Below are 24,895 nucleotides of genomic sequence, written 5' to 3'. Positions count from 1 at the left end.
AACACTGAGTGGGACCCCTGAAGTTTCCCTTCAACTTAGGGATTTCTTGAAGGTTTGTACTTTAAAAGCATATCATTCAAAACCTTATCTCTTGACTATCTTGACCTTGGATTAACCCTTTTCTTGTTAGATATCTCAACCTTAGGTCTCGTATAGTATTTATCTCAAGAGGGTTTTCATGGAAAGCCATCCTAGCTTCTCCCAAAGTTCATGCTTCAATTGAGTCTTTCCATTGAATGAGCCATCCTTGCCTCACTTTGGACCCTAGAGTAGACACATTAATCACAAGTGAGGGTTATTGGGAGTCTGGGACTCCTCCCATTGGTGAAAATCCAAGAAGAGAAAGGGACATAGGCTGTAGTGACAATGGTCCTTTGTCCCAAATTGTTGTTGTGCCCTCTAGCTCTAGCCTACATACTAGGCCTGCTAGTTTGTTCAGCAACAGTCCCATCAACAATAAACCTTGAGAAACTCTAGCCATACAAAACCATAGCTCAATGATCAAATCTGGTCAATAATACATCAAATCATAGCTCTTCCCAATACATCAACACTATCAAATATTTGCCACAACAAGACTCAGCAGCAACATATTCTCACTCAACACCTCCTCATTAATACAACACACGGTTCACACAGTCATACTCTAGTAGGAGCATACACACAACCATAGCCACAGCAGCAACACAAAACTCTATTCTCTCAGTTGTACATGGCATTAGAAGCAGCACTAAATTTATGGCAACATACAAACTTTGCCAACTCTAATAAATACTCTACCCAAACAACACTCTGGCTCATCAAGCAATCATCTCAAAAAACACAACAGAAATGTGTATTACATTTAGCCCTAAGACAGACTAGCACTGCTTAACATATATAAAGCTCATACAATTAACCCTAATAGTGGCAATCTGACAATATGTCAATAGCATATGAACAGCTACAACAATAAGGCTTACCCATTCATCACACAAACATTGTTGGCAGCATCTCAAACATCAATCTCTGTATACTCTGTCCTCAATAGCATAAACCCCTGTCCACAATAATGCCCTCATACATATATCAACATACTAACTTGACATATATCACCAGCAAAAATATACTCAGGCAACAAAGTCATAACTCCAGCAATATAGCCTCACCATATATCCATCTAACCTCTTATCTATACAGCAGCAGACTATAACATGTGATTAACCTCAATAGCAAACACATATATGCAGGGAACTCAGAATATGTTCTCATCCAAACGCACAGCATTTACAAGTACATTTGCTCTCACACACCATCTCAGCCAAACTGAATACAATTATACTTGTTCACAAGGCTGCGGCCACAAGCATAAATAGACTTTACAATTCCAGTCCCGAAATCTATGTGTATGCCTCCATTCATGTGCGACAGCATATGTGAGGTCATCTAGACTCGAGAAACAATTTCACCAACTATAATATGGAATCTTGATCTGGCCCCTTCATTCAGCCTTTGATCTGATTATGATGCGAACTTGTTTCCACATGGGTCGGTGCCATCTTAATATGATTATGAAGCAACCAATACTCCGACATAGGTATATTATTAATGATCCTGAAATATGCAACACCGTATGTAATCAGCTCATTGTGTATCAAAGCTATGTGCCAGCTGATTTAACAAAGCTCAGAACGATGTCACTTAACGAAGCTCAAACTTGTACCATATATGAGCTAGAGGGACCTCAAACATGAACTTGGCCTTAGATCGTTAGGTTCTTGCCATAATTCTTCTGACCACGGTCATTACCAAGCAACTGAGATATTAAATTTGATTACCAGCAGAGATCCTTCCGAGCTATGTGACCATGCTTCCTTATTACGCTAAAACAGAACAACAAGCTCAAGCACGCAACAACATAAGTTTAATCAACAGATCACAGACTTCAACCCATGCATGCTTGAAGGCCACGTTATTATAATTTGTTATTATTTTGCTGGCTTTGGGTGAATTGTCCCATACTTTTGGGTACTCTAACTTCAAATGATACTCTAACTTCAAAGGAGCATATCTCCTCAATTGAGAGGACCCACGTGGCATGCCAGCTCCAGGAAGAAATGACGTGACGAGGGCTGCACGATGGTGAAGATCTAGCATGCAATTTCTCACTCATTTTCCTTGACAGTAGCGGGGAAAATGGGGCTTCCTTTTCTTTCTTCCAGGGTTTCTTGCCCACTGGAACTTCCAGTTAGTGCAATCCACTGACTTATATTAAAAGTGTTCATGTCAAAGTGTTCAAGCATTCAGGTCAAGAATTCCCTTCTTTCCTTCACTACTTCCAAGGAGGATGCACCAATGGCTGACTTTGACATCAATGACAACACCATTCAACAGATAATAAGATCAATATAAATAATTAGGGTAACTTTTGGAATCTAATCAAGTAAATTGTCAAAATCATTTCTACAATGATCTTGATCCCTGCTCCAATAAAAAAAAACAAAAATCTGATGGTGATGAAAACAAAGGTCTGGCCCTCCTAATACTGGTTGTTGATGATGGTAACCACCTTTCCTCTCATTCCCAAATGGTTGCAAAAACAAATGAGTTTGAAATAGAAAAAAATATCGGCAATTTAAGAAACTACAAGTCAACTTGCCAATCTTTTACCATTTATTCCCATTTTTACCGATGTTTCAGATTTTTTCTAATTTTCTCAGACCAAATTTTTGTTTGAGGTCTAACATTGTAAAAATTTATGATGCAACCATTTTTTTATGATTTTTTATCCTATGTTTTATATTGGAAGAATATATGCTGATGTCAGCATTACAAACATGGGACGAACATTACAATCTCTTCAATCACGGATTGTAGAATGCATCTCACTTCTTTTGATGCAACAAGGTAAATCGTTCCTTTCCTTGTTGATTTGGTCAAAGTTCAAACCTTCTTATAATAGAATATACAATGGCAATAATTATAAGTATAAAAAAAGGCACTTCTGGTATTTGGTCGAATTGTGTCATAATATTAGTATTGTAGCCTTATGCATATTAATATAGGCCCATTGTAATGTCCCTGTCCCCATAGGAAGCTTATGATTGAGTCCGCTAGCCTAAAGTGGTTCCCATAGGCTAAAGCAGTGGAATAATTAATAAGGGGACTTAAATTTGCCTAAGGAGACTTTATTAAAGAAGGAGAATGATATTTCCTACGCAAGTTGAATGTCACTTTAACTTTATAAAGTGGAGTATCATAAAGTGACTTTATAAATGTGAATTTAATAAAAATAAAAATAAAAAATAAAGAGAGAAAAGGAAAGGTGAAGATGAAAAGACAAAAGGGAAGGCGAAGATGAAAAGACAATCCTAAACTCATTAAAGAAGGGAATTGAGGAGACTAAAGTAGCTCATCTACAGCAAAGTGTACCTGACTGTTCAAAACAAAAAAATTGTGGCTTTTTCTTAATCGGGATTTTACAGTGGTATCAGAGCCTTAATCTTGGCTCAGCCTGTAGGTTTGGCATGAAAGCAGTTGGCTGGAAAATTCATGACAGAAGAAAATCTCTATAAAGGGATAACATATAAGAGAAAACATACTTAACCAACTCCCCGTACAAAGGAAGATATCCCTGATACAGAAAGTGAAGAGACACCAAAAAGGGATAACGGAATAGAGAAAACACCTGAGTTTGAAAGACCAGATATGGGAGATAAGGAGGGACAAGCTTTTAATAGCTTGCTCAAGGCCATAAATGACTTGGCCAAGGGCCAAAAAGAGATGGTAGATATGATGAAAGGTTATAACAAACACAAGAACTTCCACTGGGAAGGAGCCATTGAATGGGGAAGGGTCCAACAGTGTTGAGGGAAGTCAAACCTGTAACCATGTGCAGAACCAGTCACACATTGCTAGTAAAATGGCCAAACCCAATATCCCTCAGTTTGTGCAACAGGCTGCAGAAGACTTAACAGAGCAGGCTGATTTGGGAATCCCTTATGCAGATTACATGGAACAGTATCAATCTCTAGTACGGGATTTTCACACTGCCATGAGCTTCACTAATTTCTGTCACCTTCAGTTAAAGAGCAGGCCCAAATCATCTCAAAGGTTTCCAAGGCAGAATCAGGAGCTACAGAAAACACTGGGGAAGGTGACCATCCCCTGTTTTGATGGGTCGTCCAAATAATCAGCTCGATCATGGGTGCAAAAATTGGACACTTATTTTCAACTACATCATATGACAGAGGAGGAGGCTATCAAATTGGCCACCCTGCACTTAGATGGTGAGGCCCATGAATGGTGGTACCACGGATTAGTGACGTTGGAGCATAACAACATCACCTCATACACAGAGCTCACGCAAAGGCTTATTAAGCACTTTGACAGGAAGGATCCGAAGATACATTTTAGAGAGTTGGCACAACTCAAGCAGGCAGGTAGTCTGGAGGCTTATATTGCAGAGTTTTTGAGACTGGTGGTCATGGTCACAGATATTTCAGAGGCTAGATTGGTGATGCTATTTGTAGAGGGGCTGGCAAAACCTCTACGTGGATGGGTCAAGAGTTTTGAACCCAACACACTTCGTGAAACAATCAATAAAACTAGGGACTTATAAAATGCAACTTCCAAAAATAAATTCACTCCTAAACCTTCTTTCCCTCAAAAGGGTAAAGAGGTCAAGCCCTTTCAAAAGGAGTAGACCGGGAAACCAAAGTTGGATGAGGAGACCCAAAAAGGGTCGAGGAAGAACAAACTTTGTTTCAGTTGTCAAGAACCTTGGGCACCGAGGCACAAGTGTGCAAGCAAAGACAAAGCAAGCAAGGCCCACTACATTGAGGTGTACTCAAAGAGTGACAGTGATGAGAATGATGAGGAGCAGGCACACAGACCGGTACAGGGACTAGCACAAGGGCAAATACAAGAGCAGATGCACCAGACCGTTGGAGGTGAGTCCTCGCATGCAAAGGGCAAAGCTCCTATTCTTGCCTCTATGTCGGGATTCCCTAGTGACAGTACTAGTTGATGGTGGGGCTTCTCACAACTTCATAGATGTAGAGATGGTGGAACGAAGGCCAATTCCTACAACAAAATTCGATGGTTTTACAATCATCATACCCGGGAAACATCAGATGGACTACAACAAGTACATCCCCAAGCTACAGCTCACCATAGGAAACTATACAGTGACAGATGACTTCTTCGTAGTGGATGTGCCAGATGCTAATGTGGTGTTGGGGTGTCAGTGACTTTATTACATAGGTAAGTACACCACAGAATCAGCGGAACATAGAAATGGATTTCAATGATCCAATAAATGGCAAAGGGGTAGTCTTCAGAGCCATGCATAAATACCCACCAAAGCTCGTGTTGTCCAACCACATGGAGGTTGTATTGAAAGTTGAAACGTAGTGATGTCGAGTGGGCAATAGAGTGCCTTATTACAGATAACAAACAATCAGAACAGCCACAACCACACTCAGATGACAATACACGTATTACTTCGTAAATACCATAAGGTTTTTGTTGATATTCCTCCAGGTAGACCACCAGATAGAGGCTTTGAGCATGTTGTAGAACTCGAGGAGGGTGTGCAAGCAAGTAATAACCACTCCTTATTGACCAAATCCTATAAAGATGAAATACAAAAGGCCATAAAAGAGCCACTGAGATTGGGCCATATTCACCTGAGCTCTAGTCTGTTCGCTTCTTCAGTGTTTATGGCTAAGAAGAAGGACATCACCTTGCAGATGTGTATAGTCTATCGAGCTCTCAATAAGAAAACAATCAAGAACCGGTATCTTATTCCCAGGATCGATGAGTTGAAGGGGGCCAAATATTTTTTGAAGATAGATCTTCATTCCGGCTACCATCAAATCCGGGTTCGAGAGCAAGACATCCTGAAGACTGCTTTCAAGTGCCCCTATGGACACTGAGTTTCTGGTCATGCCATTTGGGCTAACCAACGCTCCCACGAATTTTCAGTCCTATATGAACCATATATTTAAAAATCAGTTGCGGAAGTACTTGTTGGTCTTCTTCAATGACATATTGGTCTACAGCAAGACATGGGGGGACCACTTGAGGCACTTTGACGAGGTGTTGGGCATTTTGGAGGAAAAGGAATTTTATGCAAAAGAATCCAAGTGTGAGTTTGGCAATGACAGAGATGCTCTACCTAGGGCATATTAATGGTCACAAGGAGGTATGGGTGCATCAGGAGAAAATTTGGACAATCATCAAGTGGCCCACCCCAAACAATGTCACAGAGTTGAAGAGCTTCCTTGGACTTTGCACTTATTACAGGGAATTTGTTAAGGGGCTCTCACAGTTAACAACCCCTCTTACAAATCTCACCAAAAAGGGGGTGTTTAGTGGGTCGGAGAAAGCACAAGAAACATTTGTTAGAATGAGGGTAATGAGCACTTGCCATGTGCTTGCTTTACCTGATTTCACCCAACGACTTGTGCTGGAATGCGATGCTTCGGGAACAGGAATAGGAGTGGTCCTTATGTAGAATCAACACCCCATAGCATTCGGAAGTCGCAAGCTTAGAGATTATGAGCTACACTATTTGATATGTGATAAGGAGAAGCTGGCCATAATGCGTGCATTGGCCAAATTCAACCAGTATTTGGTAGGAGGCAAATTTAAGGTAAAAACGGACCACAACAGCTTGAAATTCATCATGGGGTAGAAATAACTGAGTGAGAGGTAGCAAAAGTGGATAAGCAAGTTGCAGGCCTACGACTTTGAGATAGAATATGTCAAAGGCAAGAATAACATAGTGGCAAATGCTCTATCAAGAATGCCATCCACTTTCTCACTCATAGAGATGACAAAAGATTAGAAGTCATTGTTGTTGGTAGATAACAATGGTATGTTCTATGCTTAGTGCAATTTTACTTCAATTTTCTTTATTAGCCCAATATCATAACCATTATAGCAATCACATCAACATGACAGTAAAATGCAGATAGAACATAAACAACAACAGTAGAAGACAAGCCAACACAAGAGGACACAAGATATGGCACCAGCTAGGGACAAACCCCAATGTGGGGAAACCCTTGATCAATTCTTCTTATAATTCTTCAAAAGTTCAGCAGACAGAGAGAGTACAATTTACAATATTCACTTGCCCAAACTGATCAGTCAAAACAGCAGAAACAAAAAGCCCCCACTAGAAAGTCAATGTTGGTCAACAGTGTTGAAATTGATCTCCAAAACAACTTGGTCAACCTTGGTCAACTCGGCCTCCAACAACAAGATAATGCAACCCAAAACAATTCGAAAATAACCAGTCAAATCTAGTCAATAAAATTCAACGCAGCAACTTGAATTAGGGCAGTCAAGGCTGGTCAACGCAAGGATCAAACGGCCTTGGTTTTTGTGCCCAGAACAGCGACCTGCCCAAACATAAGTCTCCCTCACAAAACCGAAGTCAAACAAGGTCAACACTCGTCAAATTCAGCCTCTTGAAATTTTGGCCTCCTGAAATTTCGATCAAATCTGGTCAACGCGACAGCTAGAAAAGACAGTCTTCCTTTCACACGTGTGGAGAGAGAGAGAGAGGCCCAAAAATCCATACCCAATTAAGATGAGAGAGAGAAAGATAAATGAGATGAGATGCCAAAATGAGTAGGAGGCACCTTGTATTTACATGCAAGGTTGAAGGCTGGAGGAGGCTAATTTGATGGCTAGCCGACCTTGACAATTTGTCCATAATCAAAATAAATTCCTAACTTCATTTGTACATGTCAAAATGGGATGATCTTTAGATCAATCCTACACCTCTTAGAAAGAGGAATCCAAGAAAAATATCAGTTGCCTAATAAGAGTTGTCCAAAGTGATGTTTGGCCCTAGTTGCCAAATTTAACACTCCCTCTTAACCAGGGAGAACATCTCCTGTCAAACTGTCTAACAATCTGTCCCATTCCTGTCACTGCACTGCTCTGCTCTGTTGAACCATGAAGAAAGAAGAAATGATCGAGAATGTATCATACCATTCTCCATTGACCCAAAGTCAGTCTCCAACAACAAAGAGTGTGTCATACCACTCTTAACTGACCCGTAGTCAGTTTCCATTAATCCTAGATCAATATCAGCATCCTAGCATAGGGAGTACAGTAGTACACGACAATGTTTTAAAACTCCGACTCGGCCAAGGGTCGACTTCGACTCCGACTCCGACTCGGTATCGACTAAGCCGGCTCGATTTCAATGACTCGGTCGTTGTAAAAAATACATTAAATATTTATTTTTTTTATAAAAAAACATAATTTTAAAGATTTTCATTCATGTTTCCAAACACACAGCATCAAAATATAGATAGAAGACAACATATGATCAAAATAGGCTCATGACTATATCCATTATATCAAAATGGCACCGAGTGCATTGTCCAATACATGATGATGATGATATAGATATCAAAACAAAAACACATAACCAAGGAGGCTAGAAATGGCCTCTACAACAAAAGTAAATTGTGACCAGTACTAGTGGCTAACTACTAGAGGAGCCAAGCTCATCTGGCTCAACCTCTGGATCAGAGTCAAACATGTCAGCCCATGGCTCCTCCTCATCATCATCTCCAACTGCAACTGTAGAAGTGGTAGCACTAGCAGGCTGTGCAGCAGCTGCAAGCTGAGATAGACGTGATATGTGCTTCTGTCGTGGCTGAGCAGAGGAAGCGTCTGCAACTGGATGACTTGGGGTTGGCCCTGAGGCTGGTACAAGTGGATCTACATTCAACTGAACATTATGTTCGAGTCATGCCTCCACCTGTAAATCCAAATCAAGATCCTCATCAAAATCAGACTCTGCTAGATGACTCTCCACTACCCAATCTGGTGTTGGATCAATGTGGGATCTGAATCAACTCTTTTGTTTAGCAATTGGTTGCGTCTGAGCCGGAGGTTGTATTGGACATAGACTAGATCATTTAACCGTTTTTAAATTTTTATCTCAAACAATTTCTCTTCTTCATGTGAATCCTCTCAAAGACAAACCAATTGCACTCACACGCAGTAGCACTGCAAGTTTGACTCAAAATACAAATTGCAAACTTCTGCAATTCAGGACAATGGCTACCAAAAGCCTCCCACCATTGTGCTGCAAAAAACATAGGAGTGTAATGAGTTAGCTCAACAAAATTACAAATTATATCCAACTTTCAAATTATAAACAATTTAACAAAATAAGTATTAAGAATTTGAAAATTGAAATTTTTGTTTACCTACCTCATCTGCTTCCCTTACAATCTTTGCTAGGTTCTTCCCAAAGGTACCTATGGCTTTGCTGAAGGTTGTGACATGTCAGTGTATCTCTAGTTGATCACGCTCCAATGGGATCATGCGATCAATGCAGCCAATCAATCCATCTCTAACCTCCCCCTTCAAAGCTCCTGCCGCCAGAGCTTTATAATGATACCGTGGGTTCAAAAAATACCCAGCTGCATGTATAGGGCGATGGGGTTGATTGTTCCATCTTTCATCAATGATTGCCCAAATGGGCCCATACCTAGCCACTTTATCCTTGTATGCCCTCTTTATTTGCTCCTTTGCTTGATCCATAGCCTCATAAATGAAGCCCATAGCCAATCTTTCCCCATCCACCAACCGCAACACCTTAACCAATGGCTCAACAACCTTCACAATCTCTATTGCGTTTCTCCAAAATATTTCTTCATTAACTTTCTTTTTCAATTCTCTGCCATCCTGTTTGTGAGACCACTGGATTTGATTCCATTCTTCACTAGAAAGTATCTTTGGCAAGTTTCTATGTTGTGAAAGCATAGATTGCAATGTCAAAAAATGAGTAGCAAATCTAGTGATGGCAGGCCTGATAATATCCATGCCCCCTGTGTGTCTCCTCTTAAGGCTCAAAATCCATGAATGATTGTAGATAAATTTTGTTATGCTTTTGGCATGATCTATAGTGTTTTTGACCCAATCTAAATTTCCACTATCCTCAAGCATTAGGTCTATGCAATGTGCAGCACATGGGGTCCAAAAGATAGTTTTGTGTTTCTCCTCTAACAGTTTACCAGCAAGAACATAGTTAGAGGCATTATCTGTGATGACTTGAACAACATTAGCCACCCCCACCTCCTCAACAACCTCATCCAATAGCTAAAACAAAAATTGTCCATCTTTTACCTTATCAGATGCATCAACTGATTTTAGAAATGTAGTTCCCTATGGGCAGAAGATAAGAAAGTTTACGATGGTATGGTTCCTTTGATCAGTCCATCCATCTGACATGATGGCACATCCTGTTCTTGCCCATGAGTCCTTGAAATCTTTCAAATACTCATTAATGGAGGCAATTTATTTCTGCAAACAATACCCCCTTATGTCATGCATAGTAGGGCCTTTGAAGCCTTTTCCAGCAGCATGTATGGCATCAAACATAGGCTCATAATATGGTGAACAGGAAGCATTGAAGGGGATATCAGCATCATACCACCATCTACATATGTAATCTGTTAAGTTATGGTATGTTCTATGCTTATAACAATTTACTTCTTTTTCTTATTATATTCCACAGATTAGCAATCACATATACATAAAGTAAAGTGCAGATAGAACATTAAATGATTGACAAAAAACAAGCCAAGACAAGAGACACAAGATGTGGCGGCTAGCCAGGGACAAACCCCACAATGTGTGGGGAAACCCTTTGATCAAATCTTCTTTTATCTTCAATAATTCAGCAGAGAGAAATAGTACAATAAATCTGATTCATATCAGCAGTAGCAAACCCTAGATCAGCAGCATCAGCATTAGCGGCTTCATTATCAAACTAGGGCAAACGATATCTCACAAAACGACCGTCGGATTGACTTCATTCCACCACCAAAAGTTTCGGCTTCTAGAGGAGGTTCAGATGAACCTACAGCGCAGTTCAGATGAGGAGATCTTCTAGACCACGCAGGTCAATCTTTACTTCTGTAGTTGCAGCTTCAGTTTCAGCAGTTTCGGGCTTCAAACTAGGGCAGTCGATATCTTGCAAACCGTTCGTCGAATTGACTTCATTCCACCACCAAAAGTTGTGGCTTTCATAAGAGGTTCAGATGAACCTACAGCGCAGTTCCAAAGAGGAGATCTTCTAGGCCATGCAAGTCAATCTTTACTTCTGCAGTTGCAGCTTCAAATTCAGCAGTTTCCGGCTTCAATTGTGTGAGAGAGAGACCCATTTCAGCGCAGTAGAGAAGAGACTCATTTCTGCACAGTAGAGAGAGAGAGAGAGATGTGATGAGATAAGTGAGTCCAAATGAGGAAAAGTCCTCTTATATTTATACACAACGTTGGTGGGTGAATAGATGCGACTGTTGGGCTTCTAAGCCTACATGAGTTGTAGGTCGGCTTGATAATAATTCCATAATCAAAATAAGTTCATATCTCCATGAATACTTATCGGAATCGGATGATCTTTATGAGAGGAATCTAATAAAAATATTATCAGCCATGAATAAGATGACCCACATGAAGTTTTGCCCTAGTTGCCAATTTTAACATAATCACAAGCAGTCTCCCTCAATTCTTTCTTCAAATGGTCATCTAAAGTGGGCTGCAAAGTTCTAATAGCTTGAGGACCATGTGCATCTGATGGAGAGGAGGGTGTGACAGTGAAATAACTTCTAATATTCATATCACCCTTCTTTTTCATTTTACCCTTACCCTTTTCTTGAATAGACTCCAAAGAGGGAGGAACATAACGGAAGGGGTTGAATGCATCAGTACAAGGGATAGAAGAAGAACCATCAAAATCAAAATGGGGGTTGGTAGCCATCATTTTTTGTATACTCCTCTTCCTCTCAATTTTAGCCTCTAATTCTTTTTGCCTAGCCTTTTCTTCTTTAAACTTCTCAAAGTTGGCTGACAAATCCTTCCTAATCTCCCCAATTTCTGGTGATTCACATGGAGTAATTTGGCCTCTAATTCCTGCCAAGTGTTGTTTCAGCCTATTAATGCCCCCAGGACCTTCCTTAATTTTTCTATGGCAAAATTTACAATGCATTTTACTATCAATCATTTCAAATATGCCCAAGCAGCATCTTTCACTCTAGGTGCCATGTTTTCACTTGGAAATCAAAGGAAAAAATCTGAAAATGAAAACAAAAAAAAAACATTGCTTCAATGTTCATTTCTTTCACAAAAAACACTCTTTTCAATTTCCAGATTTGCACAAAAAAATAAATAAGCAAAAACAGATTTTTACAAGTGAAAAAAAATACCTCTAAGCACAAACTGCCTCCTCAAGGTTGCTCCAACAAACCAACTCCTCAATGCTGCTCCAATGGCTGCCCAAGAAGCTCCTCACTCCTACTACAATGCTTGCCCAAGACTCCTCACTGCTGCTCCAAAAACAAACTCCACAACTCCTCACAAACTCTCACTCAAATGCAATGAGATGGTTGTGAGGAAATGAGAGGGGTTGGGTGGATTTTATAGAGTTTAGGAGAGGGGAGTGGACCCCAAAGAACCTAAAGGCATATTAGAAATGGCTTTGGGGTCCCCAAAAAACAAATTCCAAAAAAAAAAATGTGTTGTTCTGACTTTTTTGGGCCACTGTCATCGAGCCGGCCGAGTTGGCTCGGACTCGGCCGAGCCGGACAAGTTGTTACCGAGCCGGCCGAGTTGGCTCGAACTCGGCCAAGCTGGACGAGTTGTTACCGAGTCGACCGAGTTGTTAGCCAACTCAGCCGGCTCAGTAACAACTCGGTCGATCATTCCGGTTCAAAGGCCAAGTCGACCCGGTGGGGGTATGACTCAGACCAACTCAGCCGAGTCAGTTTTGAACTAGCCATTTTTAAAAACAGAGGTACACGATGCGTCCATCGGTAGTACTGTGGCCCCTATCCTCATTTCCCTACACATTGGCCAGATGAGAGGTACTTCCCATGAATCTCGGACTGCATGGGTAGGATGTGCCGGCAGGAGGTGAACCATCCATCCTGCTCATATGCCATAGGGGAGGGTGAACCACTCAGCCTATGCATATGCCACCATGGGGTATCATAGGGGAAGATGAACCATTTACCCTGTACATAGCGCACCACTAGAGGAGGGTGAGTCACCCTATGGTCGCTCATCGCTCCAAGAAGTACCAGAAGCCCCCCGGAGCTCCCAAAGCTCAACATCCATCTCATACGAGACCCTCATAAGAATGTCTCTCCACGACTCCAAGTTGTTCACAGAAGGTTAAGAATTTGACCTTCTCGAGGGGCTTCATAAGAATATCGATGACCTGCTCATCGGTCCTAATATGATGGAGCCTTATTACTCCTCGTTGTACCATATCTCGTATAAAGTGGTACCTAATATCAATATGCTTGGAGCGATCATGAAACACGGGATTCTCAAAAAGACTAATCTCACTCTGGTTGTCACAAAAGATCACAGTGGTATCCAGCACATGTCAAAACAGCTCACTAAAGAGCTTCCTCAATCAGAGAGCTTCACAGGTGGCAAAACTAGCAGCAATGTATTCAGCCTCAGTGGTGCTTAAAGCAACCGACTTCTGCTTCCTGCTCATCCATGGTATTGAAGCAGAAACTAGAGAGAAGCAACATCCTGATGTGCATTTGCGATCCACCACACTGCCAGCCTAGTCTACATCAAAGTAACCATGGAGCCTCACATTCCCAGCAGTGTATCTCAGTCCATAAGTGATTGTGCCTCGAAGATATCTCAAGAGATTCTTGGCAACAATCCAATGTATATGATGAGGCTCGACCATAAACTGACTCAATGTGTTCACTATAAAACATATGTCTGGACGGGACTTCACCAAGAACACCAAGGCCCCTATGAGTTGATGATACTCAGAAGGATTTCCCAAATCGGACCCGGCAACACTTCCACATAACTTCTTGAAGTTACATTCCATCGAAGTAGTCACAGACTTGCAATCGACCATCCCAAATCTTTCAAGTAGCTTCACAACATATTTTCCTTGAGAAAGTAAAATCCCCCCTGGCTTTTGCCAGACCTCCAACCCTAGGAAGTAATGCATCAGTCCTAGGTCCTTCATATCAAATTTGGAAGCCAACTCTCTCTTACATTGATGAATAAGAGGGTCTGCACCTGTCAAAAAGAGATCATCCACATAGAGTACCAAAATGAGAGGTCTATCATTCTCAACCTTAAAGTAAAGGTTCAAATCAGCTTCACTTCTTGTAAATCCCAACTTCATCAGATAGTTATCGTTCATCTCATACCAAGCCCGGGGTGCTTGCTTCAACCCATAGAAGGCCTTCTTCAACCTGCATACATGTGTTTGACGATCTTGAATTTCAAACCCCTCAGGTTGTTCCACATAGACTTCCTCCTTAAGTGAACCATGCAAGAAGGCAGTCTTGACATCCATCTGGTGTAGATTACATCCTTGCAAGGTAGCAAGGACTATAATCGAACGGATGGTGGTGTAGCAAGCAATGGGTGCAAATATCTCATCATAATCTACACCTTCCTTTTGCGAGAAGCCTCGAGCAAAAAATATGGCCTTGAACTTCTCAGCACTTCCATCAACACCATGCTTGATCTTGTAGAGCCATTTAGAGGTGACAACAGATTTGTCCTGGGGTCTAGGGACCACATCCCATACATCATTCTTCATAATTGACTCGTACTCTTCGTTCATAGCATCCTTCCATACTTGTTGCTTCACAACTTCTTCGAATGAGCAAGGTTCAGACTGAATAATGGTGCTCATAACAATTAAGTACCCTTGGTACCTATTAGGCTTCTTGGTTTCACGAAATGTCCCCCTCGTTGCAACATGTCTCTCGGCATCTTCGAGAGTTTCCCTCAGCCATGAGGGTCTCCTTTTGGAGGAGGAGGGCTCATGAGGAGGAGGATCAATGGGATCCATCAGTTCTTCAACATCGGGCATCGGCTCATCCTACGAATCTCCTTGATTTCTGCATCTGCTTCTTTGTCCCTCCTTGGAATAGGAAGGTTGCTAATCTTCCTTAAGGCAGCATCCTCATCGAAGGTGACATCATGACTCAACTCTACTTCTCTTTAACCAGGCACATAGATTCTATATGCCTCAGAAGATTCATTGTAGCCCACAAAAGTTCCTCTCTTCCCAAATGCCTCCAATTTACTTCTCTTTTGTTTTGGCACATGAAAGTATACGGGACTACCAAAAATTCTAAAATGAGAAACATCAGGTTTCTTACCGGTGAAAACTTCTTCGGGAGTTTTAGAGTCCAATGCTTGATGAGGGCATCGATTTTGAACGTACAAAGTAGTGTTGGCAGCTTCTCCCCATAGGAACTTTGGAATTCCTTGATCATGAAGCATGGCACAAGTGGCTTCTACGATAGAATGGTTCTTCCTTTTAGCAACACCATTGTGCTTAGGAGTATATGTGGTAGTAGTCTTCCTCTTAATGCCAGCTTCTCGACAATAATCTTTGAACTCATTTGATTCGTATTCGGTTCCATTATCAGTCCTCAATATTTTGAATTTTTTCCCGGTTTGATTTTCGACCAAAGCTTTGAAAGAATTGAACGATGAGAATACTTCATCCTTCTTCTTCAAGAAATATATCCAAGTCTTGCGAGAGAAATCATCTATAAAGTTTACATAATATAAGTATCCTCCCAATGAGTTTACGGGCATTGCACCAGATAGATCAGAATGAACCAATTGCAAAATGTCTGTGGTCTTGCTATCACTTGAGGGGAATGGTCCCCTTATATGTTTTCCCTCGGCACATCCCTAACATACACCTTCATGCTCTATTTTGAATTCCGGCATACCTGTAACCATCTTCCTTGCATCAGGTAGAGCCTTATAGTGAAGATGAGAAAACCTCCGGTGCCAAAGTTCGGATTGAAGAGATGTGTCGCAAGACATAGCTCCCAGTGGACATCCTCCAACTTGATATAAATTGTCAACCCTGAATCCAAGAGTAAATCCTTCTTTGAAATTTATTTTCCATACACATACCTTTCCATCGATGAATGCCACCTTGAATCCTTTGTCCTCCATCGCCGAGATAGATACCAGGTTCTTCTTTTACTCGGGTAATATAGTACTTGTAGATGAATGGTATTACCCTAATTCGATTGAAGAGTAATATTCCCAACTCCCTTCACGGGATAGGTGGCATTGTCTCCAAGGATAATTTCTAAATTTGTATCCCTTTCAATCAAATTTGAAAGAGCTTCCTTATACCCAGTGAAGTGCCTTGAGGCACCACTATCAATCGACCAATTTCCCAAAGTGTCCAGAGGAGAGGCAGCAGAGAGGGCAGATATAAGATAAAATTCCTTTTGCTTAGAATTTACAACATTAGACTCATCATACCTGGATTTTCTTGTTCTTTTAGAAGCTCGATCATTTCCAAGTTGAGTAGTGGAAGCATTATTTGATTATGATCATCATCATGAGATGTGTCCCTTCTACTTGGACACTCCTTGGCATAGTGACCAAACTTGTTGCAAACGAAGCATCTTCCCTTCCTTCCATTTTTGAGTCCCAATCTTCCTTGACTTTGCTTCTTTGAACCTGCATGTTCTTCCTCTTGGTATGAGCGGAGAATGCGGTAGGATTATTCCTATTTGAAGGCATCTCCAATTCCATCATCCTTGTTTCTTCTTGAGAATATCTAGTTAGCAATTCTTCAAAGCCTAGAATTCTATCGTTATTGAGAACTAAGTCACAGGGTTCGGCGAACCTGAAGCTTCAGGTTCCAAATTCGGCGAACCTATAAAAAAAAATTGAGGTTTGTTCAGGTTCGGCAAACCTGAAAGTCGAACCTCATCGAACTCCATCGAACTTCAACGAACCTAATCGAACCCAATCGCGAACTTAAACGAATTTTTTCAGGTTCGACGGTTTTCCTTGACGGTTTTAAAAAAAAACCAGGGGCCAGATACTGCCTTTTAGCAATTCTTCCCGCCAAATAATTTTTTATAAACCGTTGCTGGCTCATGTTTTGGCACACACTGTCGGGAAGAGTATCGATTTAGGTTAAGCGTTTGTTTGTGGAGTTCTCAGTTGTTGATAACTTGATAGTGGCAACGCTGTGCAGTTTGCAATGAGTTTGAAGACGTGCAGGCCTGAGGCAGTGGGCACGCAGTGTGAGCCTGAGCGCTGAGGCTTGCCGCGTGAGGCTTTGAGCAGTCGCATGACTCAGACCACCGACGCACCGCGGCACCAGTGTGCACGCAGCACCCTTTTGGACATAACCTCAGTGTTCACTGTTCAGAGGTATTTACAATTTTAACATCCATGCCTCGAACAATAATCTATGTTTTCATGTTTAGTAAATTATTTTCCCAAAGACCTGTGCCATTGACTAATTAGTAGGATTTCAAAACTTCTTTGAATCAGTCCCCCTTTAGCGTTGCAATCTTAAAAGCAACCGAGGTTGTGTTCAGTAACTAGTCATTTTTTTATTTAAACCGTGTATTACAATTTCCGTAACAACTTTAGCTTTCCAGCAATCGTTGAATGCAAACTGTAGCCAGAAATTTCAGACCAGTGAATCCCAGTACTTGTAAAAATAATCATGTTTACAACCATGTTTCCTGGTGTTCATGAAAAGTCTTAGTTTCCAGATTATCTTCAATAGCAAACATCATCAGATTTGCATGATCTGACAAATGCCAACAAAAAAAACATAACAGAAGGTACTTTGCAGCGTATACCCTGACTTGCCATAGGCTGGCATGTTGACTCACAGCTTCATCTGCTGCTTCATTGACTGGATCTATCACCTACATGTTCAAATCTTCATTTTCCAGGAGCTGATGCACTGTATTGTCTTCCAAGAGTTCCCAATGATCTGAATTCCCTGATTGAGCCTAGATGAATTGGAATGACATGTAGATTCATGTTTTAAACAACCACTATTGTTCATTCTGAATTCTTCTAGATTCAACCTAGTTGAGGTTTTTGAGGATAGCCACATTATTTAACAGCTCCTTGATGCATCTGGGATATATGTTTCATTTCTCTAAATACCTTCTCAACAGGCCAAATGTTTATGCCATAATGAAATGCATTTGTGCTAGGATTTAAGTGCATGAACAAGTTCACTATAAATGTTGATATTTTCATGTGTTACATGATGAGTTTTAAATTTATGTTATTTGTATTTTGGCAACATGAGATGACTATATGGCACTGATAACTAATTAAAATGAAATTATGGAAACAATCTTCTTGTTAAGACTCAAAATATGGTGTCGGAAAATGGGGTGCACACGTTTATGAATAGCAATGCTAGATAGAGAAAACAACTCTTTAATAATAATGCGGTAACAGTGCATCTTTCACACACCATTAATCACCAGAGGTGATGTATTTATAGTATTTCTAGTTGGTTAGGTGGTGTAACAACTTAGCCTCCAACATCAACATTTAGTATTACATTGATTCAAGTCGCAAACACAAAGTGACATAAATATCAAGCCAAAGTCTGAAGCCAGAGAAAGATCTAGACCAAACTCCTAAGGGAGTTTTGTGGGGACCAAAATTCTCTGGATTGCAGATCAATGATCGCTATTGGAAATGGCTTAGAAAAGAAGGCATGTAGGCATTGGTGCCATGCAGCTCTGACATAAATTGATCTGAAATTTTCCAGATGCTGATTCAGAAGCTGGAGTGGAATCTCTCATTTCTTTATCCTGAGTTTGCACAAAACAAATCTTTGAGCAACTTCTTGGATTTAAATGTTTTCATTTGTTTTCTGCTAGTGTCATCAAAACTACGGAAAAATACTCTGCTACTGACCACTGAATTCTGTGCAGAAAGATGGTAAATATATTACAACAACAAACTTCTGCTTGCTAATTTATGGCAGCTATAAAAACTCCACACAGACTAAGACGATTGTTCAAACATGGATGCATAGGAAGAGGTGTTGAAAGATTTCAGAGAGTATATTTTCAGGTGAACATGAGATAAAATAGTGCCTGCACAGTTATCTCATTCCACATTATTCAGTGGCATAAAACTATTTCCCATATTCCAAACTGGTGATACATGACCAAGTGGTAAAACTATGGCTGACCACTGTGGGATTCATTTTCCTTAGCAACAATATATAATAAAACTATTGATAATCAAGTGCATGCATGATGCATTTGCAAATTGCAACCTGCTTAAATGTCTTCAATCCATCCACCATTGTACTAAAACTAGTGTTTTGTTCTCTTTAGACAGTGACATCCCAAAAATTTCCATGAGATAAAGAAATTGCATTCCTTCTTCCCAAAATAGTTGGGAAGTCCAACCACTTTGCCATGAGGTCTCTTTCAAGAACTGAATTGATACTTCTTTCAAAGAACTCAACAAATAGCTCCAATATACTTCTGGTCTGTGTAATGTTTTGTTAGTCAATTATTTATGTGCTTGTTAGAAGTGAAAGATAGTGTCCTTCGTAAATATATCTTACTGTTAATTTTGGCAGAATGAGCCTCATATGGGCATCTTCAATTATTATGACAGTATTCTGCCAGACTCCAGTTAGTGAGTCCAATGAAAAACTGCCCAATACAGTTCAAAATGTTAGATCTTTAGTCCAATGATTTGGTTTTACACAATGATGTACATAAATCATTAAATGTATAATATTTTTATTAAAATTTGAGTATTTTATACATTGTTTATAATATATATGACTGTTTTTCCCCAGCTGCAATACAGTTTCAGGTTTGATAACTTCTATATGCTTGTAATAAGATTTAGAAGTGATCCATATTAAAAAATAAGTCAAACACCCTATCAGGGTTCTAGGACCTAGTATAATTCAATAGATTTTTTTACTTTTACTTTTTAATCAAAATATCAAGTTTTATTTGTATTTGAAAATTGAATTTCACTATTTTATCATTTATTTAAATTCGAATTTTAATATGCCATTGCAGCTTGCCAACAAAAATGCAGACATATTTGTCATGGCACCTCCAAAATCAACAGCAGAAGGATGGAAATATGTGAAGAAATTGGACGGGCCTCATGGGAGGCATTTGAAATGCAAGTTATGTAATAATGAATTTTTTGGATCTTTAATTAGAGTCATGGACCACTTACTTTCTGTCACTAATGGCAAAGGAGGTGGCGTTGAAGGTTGCAAGAATGTGTCTGCAGAGCTCAAGGAGACACTTCAGAAAGATTATGACAATATACAAAAGGCTAAGAAAGTGAATGAAAACAAAAGACAACGTGTTCAAACAGAAATTGCAATGAGTTACAATTCATTATCTGCACTTTCTTCAAGCACGGTTGGTGTTGGGAGTTCATCTCAGTCAAAGATCAATAAATCAACTTCAAGTGGGACAGCTACATTAAATACTCTTTGGAAGCCCATGCAGAAACAAGAAGTTGATGATGTTGTAGGTGATATGTTTTTTGAATCTGCAATTCCATTTAATGTGGCAAGAAGCCCTTACTTCATCAACGCGTGTAAGATGATGGCAGGTTTTGGTAAAGGATATCTCCCTCCTAGTTCTGAGACTATAAGGACCACTCTTTTGAAGAGGTCAAAAGAAAGAGTTACAAACAATTTGCAGAAGATCAAAGACTCTTGGAAGGAAACAGGGTGCACAATTTTATCAGATGGCTGGTCAGATATGAATCATAGACCTCTTATTAATGTGTTGGTTTCTTGCCCTAAAGGGGTACTTTTTTTGAAAATAGTTGATGCATCAGGGAATAAAAAGACCTCTGAATTTATTTTCAAGATTTTAGAGGAAGCTATTCTTGAGGTTGGAGAAGAAAATGTGGTCCAGGTTATAACTAATAGTGCTTCAAATTGTGTTGGAGCAGGAAAAATGGTCATGGATAAATACAGAAAAATATATTGGACACCTTGTGCTGCTCATTGTCTTGACTTATTGTTATATGACTTGGCAAAGTTTCTATGGATTAACGAGACAATTCGGAGGGGGAAACAAATTTCTCACTTCATATTTAACCATCAACTCACATTGAGCTTGTACAGGAATAATGCATCTAGACAGTTGCTCAGGCCTTGTGACACCAGGTTTGCCACATATTATATTACTATCAAAAGGCTAGTTGAAAAAAAAGGGAGTATAAGAGGTGTTTTTTGCAACAATGAGTGGGAAAAGTCTCATCTTTCAAAGGAAGCTAAAGGAAAGGAGTTGGAACAAGTGATTTTAAGGAATGCTTTTTGGGACAATGCTCAGAAGGTCTTAAAAGTATGTGAACCAATTGTTGATATGCTTCGCATGGTTGATAGTGATACCCCTTCCATGGGTTTTGTTTATGAGGGCATGGATTGTGCTAAAGAAGCCATTGCAAAATCTTTTAATAATGAGGAAATTGAGTACATTGCAATATGGGAGATGATTGATGAAAGATGGAAGATGTTGCATAGTCTTTTACATGCAGCAGCTTGTTATTTGGATCCTAGACTCTTTGGGATAGAAAGAACAAATGATGCAAAAGTCATGAATGGCCTTTATGATGCAGTTGAACGGTTGGTCCCTGATCTAGAAGAATGCAGGAAAATTAGAGAGCAGCTCCGAGCATACAGGTTGGAAGAGGGAATATTTGCAAGGTCTAGTGCAGTACAAGATAGGCCCAATATTCCTCCAGGGAGATGGTGGCAGTTTTATGGATCAGAGACTCCTGAATTGCAATGTTTTTCAGTTCGTATTTTGAGCCAGGGATCAAGTGCCTCTGCTTGTGAAAGGAACTGGAGTAGCTTTAACCATATCCAGTGCAAGAAAATAAACAAATTATTGTCTACAAGGTTGGAAGACCTTGTTTATGTTCACAGTAATTTGAAGTTGGCCTTGACTAGTGTGGCCAAAGATGCATCTAGTTCCTCTGAGCCATGGTTTGATGTTGATCTAGAGCCAGAAGAAGATGATATTAGCACTGATGGTGACTCACTAGATGATCCAAATGTTGGAATTCCATCTATTGATGACTTTGATGATCACCATTCTAGTGCCTTTACTATGCCATATGCACATGATGATTGAGAGCTTTTTTATCATACTAGAGTCTAGTAGGCCATAAGTATAGATTATCTATGTTTTTTGAATTTCCTAGAACAATTTTATGGATTATAACTATTTGGCAATGGTCTTTATGACTTCCTTATTATATTAGCATTGATGATGACTCACTAGATGAGCCAAATGATGGAATTCCATGTGTTGATGACTTTGATGATATTATGACTTTGATGATATTTAAAATTTTGAAATTTGAAGATGTCCTACAATGATGTGTATGTTTAAATTTTGATCATGTTTTGATTATGTGATTTTTTAAAAGATTACTAGTATTTGACATTCATTTAAATTTTGAAGACTAAAAATTATGTCATTTCTTTTTGCAAACTACTATTGTGTATGTTTACATTTAACTAGATGTTAGAATGATTACATTATTCATGTATGTTTACTAATAAGAATTTGTGTTCATGTGTTTATGGATCGATTTTGAATTTTCTATTATTTTGTCATATATATCTATATCTATATATATATATATATTGAAAAATATGTATAGTCAAACCTAATGCCGAACCTCATTCGAACCTGATCGGAAAATTCGAATTCGAATCGAACTTAATTGTTGTCGAACTCGAATTCGAACTCAAACCGTGTGACATAGATTGAGAATAGTACTGTTGAACACATGCCATTCGAGAGGAAGACTTCCAAGGGCAATGAGAGTGAGCTCCCTATCAGCAATAGCTTCACCAATCGAAAGAAGTAGGATTTTTTATCTCGGTAATCCTCATGAAGTAGGATTGAATATCCTCACCTTTTCCCTTCTTTATATCCTTCAGCTTGTTCTTGAGGAAAAGAATTTGATTTGCATTTCTAGATTCGAACATGCCAACCAACCTGTCATATATCTCCTTTCATGTATTCGAATCGGAGATGTAAGCAACTAAATGCTTATGAATAAAATCCCTGGTGATCTTCTTGGCTTTGACTTCACCCTTCTTGTACTTTGTCCTAGCAACAGCCAGTGCATTTGAAGGAGGTTCCGAAATCTTTCCTTGCACATAATCCATGACATCTTGCATGCATGATAATCAGACTTGTCATGACGCTTATCATCAAACTTGAAGTAGGATGTGGAGGCCATTGAGACTTGTTCTTAATCAGTGACTGCTCCTCTTAGTCATTTCTCTTCACTCTTGCTTGGGCTTTGTCTTCACCTCAGCTCTTATACCATGTTAATTTTAGGATAACAAAGGTACGTTCTATGCTTACAACAATTTTAGTTCAATTTTCTTTATTAGCCCAATATCATAACCATTATAGCAATCACATCAACATGATAGTAAAATGCAAATAGAACATAAACAATAACAATGGAAGACAAGCCAACACAAGAGGACACAAGTTATGGCACCAGCAAGGGACAAACCCCAATGTGGGGAAACCCTTCATCAATTCTTCTTATACTTCTTCAAAAGTTCAGCAGAGAGAGAGAGTGCAATTTCGAATATTCAATTGCCAAACTGATCAGTCAAAATAGCATAAACAGAAAGCCCTAACCAGAAAGTCAACACTGGTCAATAGGGCTGAAATTGACCTCTAAAATAGCTCAGTCAACCTTGGTCAACTCGGCCTCCAATAGCAAGATAATGCAGAGCAAAACAGTCCTAAAATAACTAGTCAAATCTGTCAACAAAAGTCAACGCAACAACATGAATTAGGGCAATAAACGTCGGTCAACGCAGGGGTCAAACTACCTCGGTTTTCATGCTCAAAACAACGACCTGCCCAAATAGATGTCTCCCTCACAAAACCGAAGTCAAACATGGTCAACGCTGGTCAAAGTCAGCCCCCTGAAATTTCAGTCAAATGTGGTCAACGCAACTACTAGAAAAGACAGACTTCCTTTCGCACGTGTGGAGAGAGAGAGGCCCAGAAATTCGCACCCAATCAAGATGAGAGAGAGAAAGATGAATGAGATGAGATGCCAAAATGAGGAGGAGGCACCTTGTATTTATATGTAACGTTGAAGGCTGGAGGAGGCTAATTTGATGGTTGGCCGACCTTGACAATTTGTCCATAATCAAAATAAATTCATAACTTCATTTGTACATGTCAGAATGGGATGATCTTTAGATCAATCCTACACCTATTGGAAAGAGGAATCCAAGAAAAATATCAGTTGCCTCATAAGAGTTGTCCAAAGTGATGTTTGGCCCTAGTTGCCAAATTTAACAATTCGCTTGTGAGATTTTAGACGGGTTGATCTGTGATGACAGATAAGGGGTTATGAATGATATTATCTATTATAAAGACCGCATCTATCTTGTACCAGAATCAAAACTCAAGGAGAGGATCATGCAGGTAGCTCACAACTCACCCTTGGTCGGACATCTGGGATATCTAAAAACTTACAGGAAGGTCAGGGAGAGATTCATCTGGAAGGGCCTCAAGTCGGATGTGTTGAGAGTCGAGACTTGTATGGGAGTGAAACACTTGCTAGCAAAACAAGACAGAGCATACCCATCCAGCAGGCTTGTTGTAGCCCCACCTCATTCCGAAAAAAAGGGGGAGAGCATTTACATGGACTTTATTACGGCCTTGCCATCAGTGCAGGGCAAAGATTGCATATATGTGGTGGTCGATCGACTCACAAAAGTTGCCCATTTTTTTCCATACCATCAAAATATTCATATTCACAGGTAGTCGGGCTATTTTTCAGGGAGGTTTTCAAATTGCATGGGTTGCCAAAGAACATTGTCAGTGATAGAGATAGCAGGTTCTTGGGCGGTTTCTGGCAAGAGCTTTTCAAACTCGTGGGGACTGAGCTAACTCCAAGCACTAGCTACCACCCACAAACTGATGGGCAGACAAAGATTGTCAACAAGTGGTTGGAGGGCTATCTCAGGAATTATGCGACTAGCCAACAAAAGACACGGGTAAAG

General features: G+C 39.9%; 1 protein-coding gene across 4 annotated transcripts in view; it reads right to left on the bottom strand.

The window, feature by feature from the left end:
• The window catches only part of LOC149197884 (Tetratricopeptide repeat (TPR)-like superfamily protein), a 235,322-nt gene that overhangs the window by 16,070 nt on the left and 194,357 nt on the right, over positions 1-24,895 (bottom strand). The gene's annotated exons all lie outside the window — the stretch shown is intronic.

This window comes from Pinus tabuliformis, chromosome 2_2 (genome assembly GCF_031772625.1).
Source record: "Pinus tabuliformis cultivar Carrire ecotype Pingquan chromosome 2_2, CPIR1, whole genome shotgun sequence".
Lineage (NCBI taxonomy): Eukaryota > Viridiplantae > Streptophyta > Pinopsida > Pinales > Pinaceae > Pinus > Pinus tabuliformis.
The sequence above is the reverse complement of the archived record's forward strand: the minus strand, read 5'-3'. Positions and strand labels throughout refer to the sequence as shown.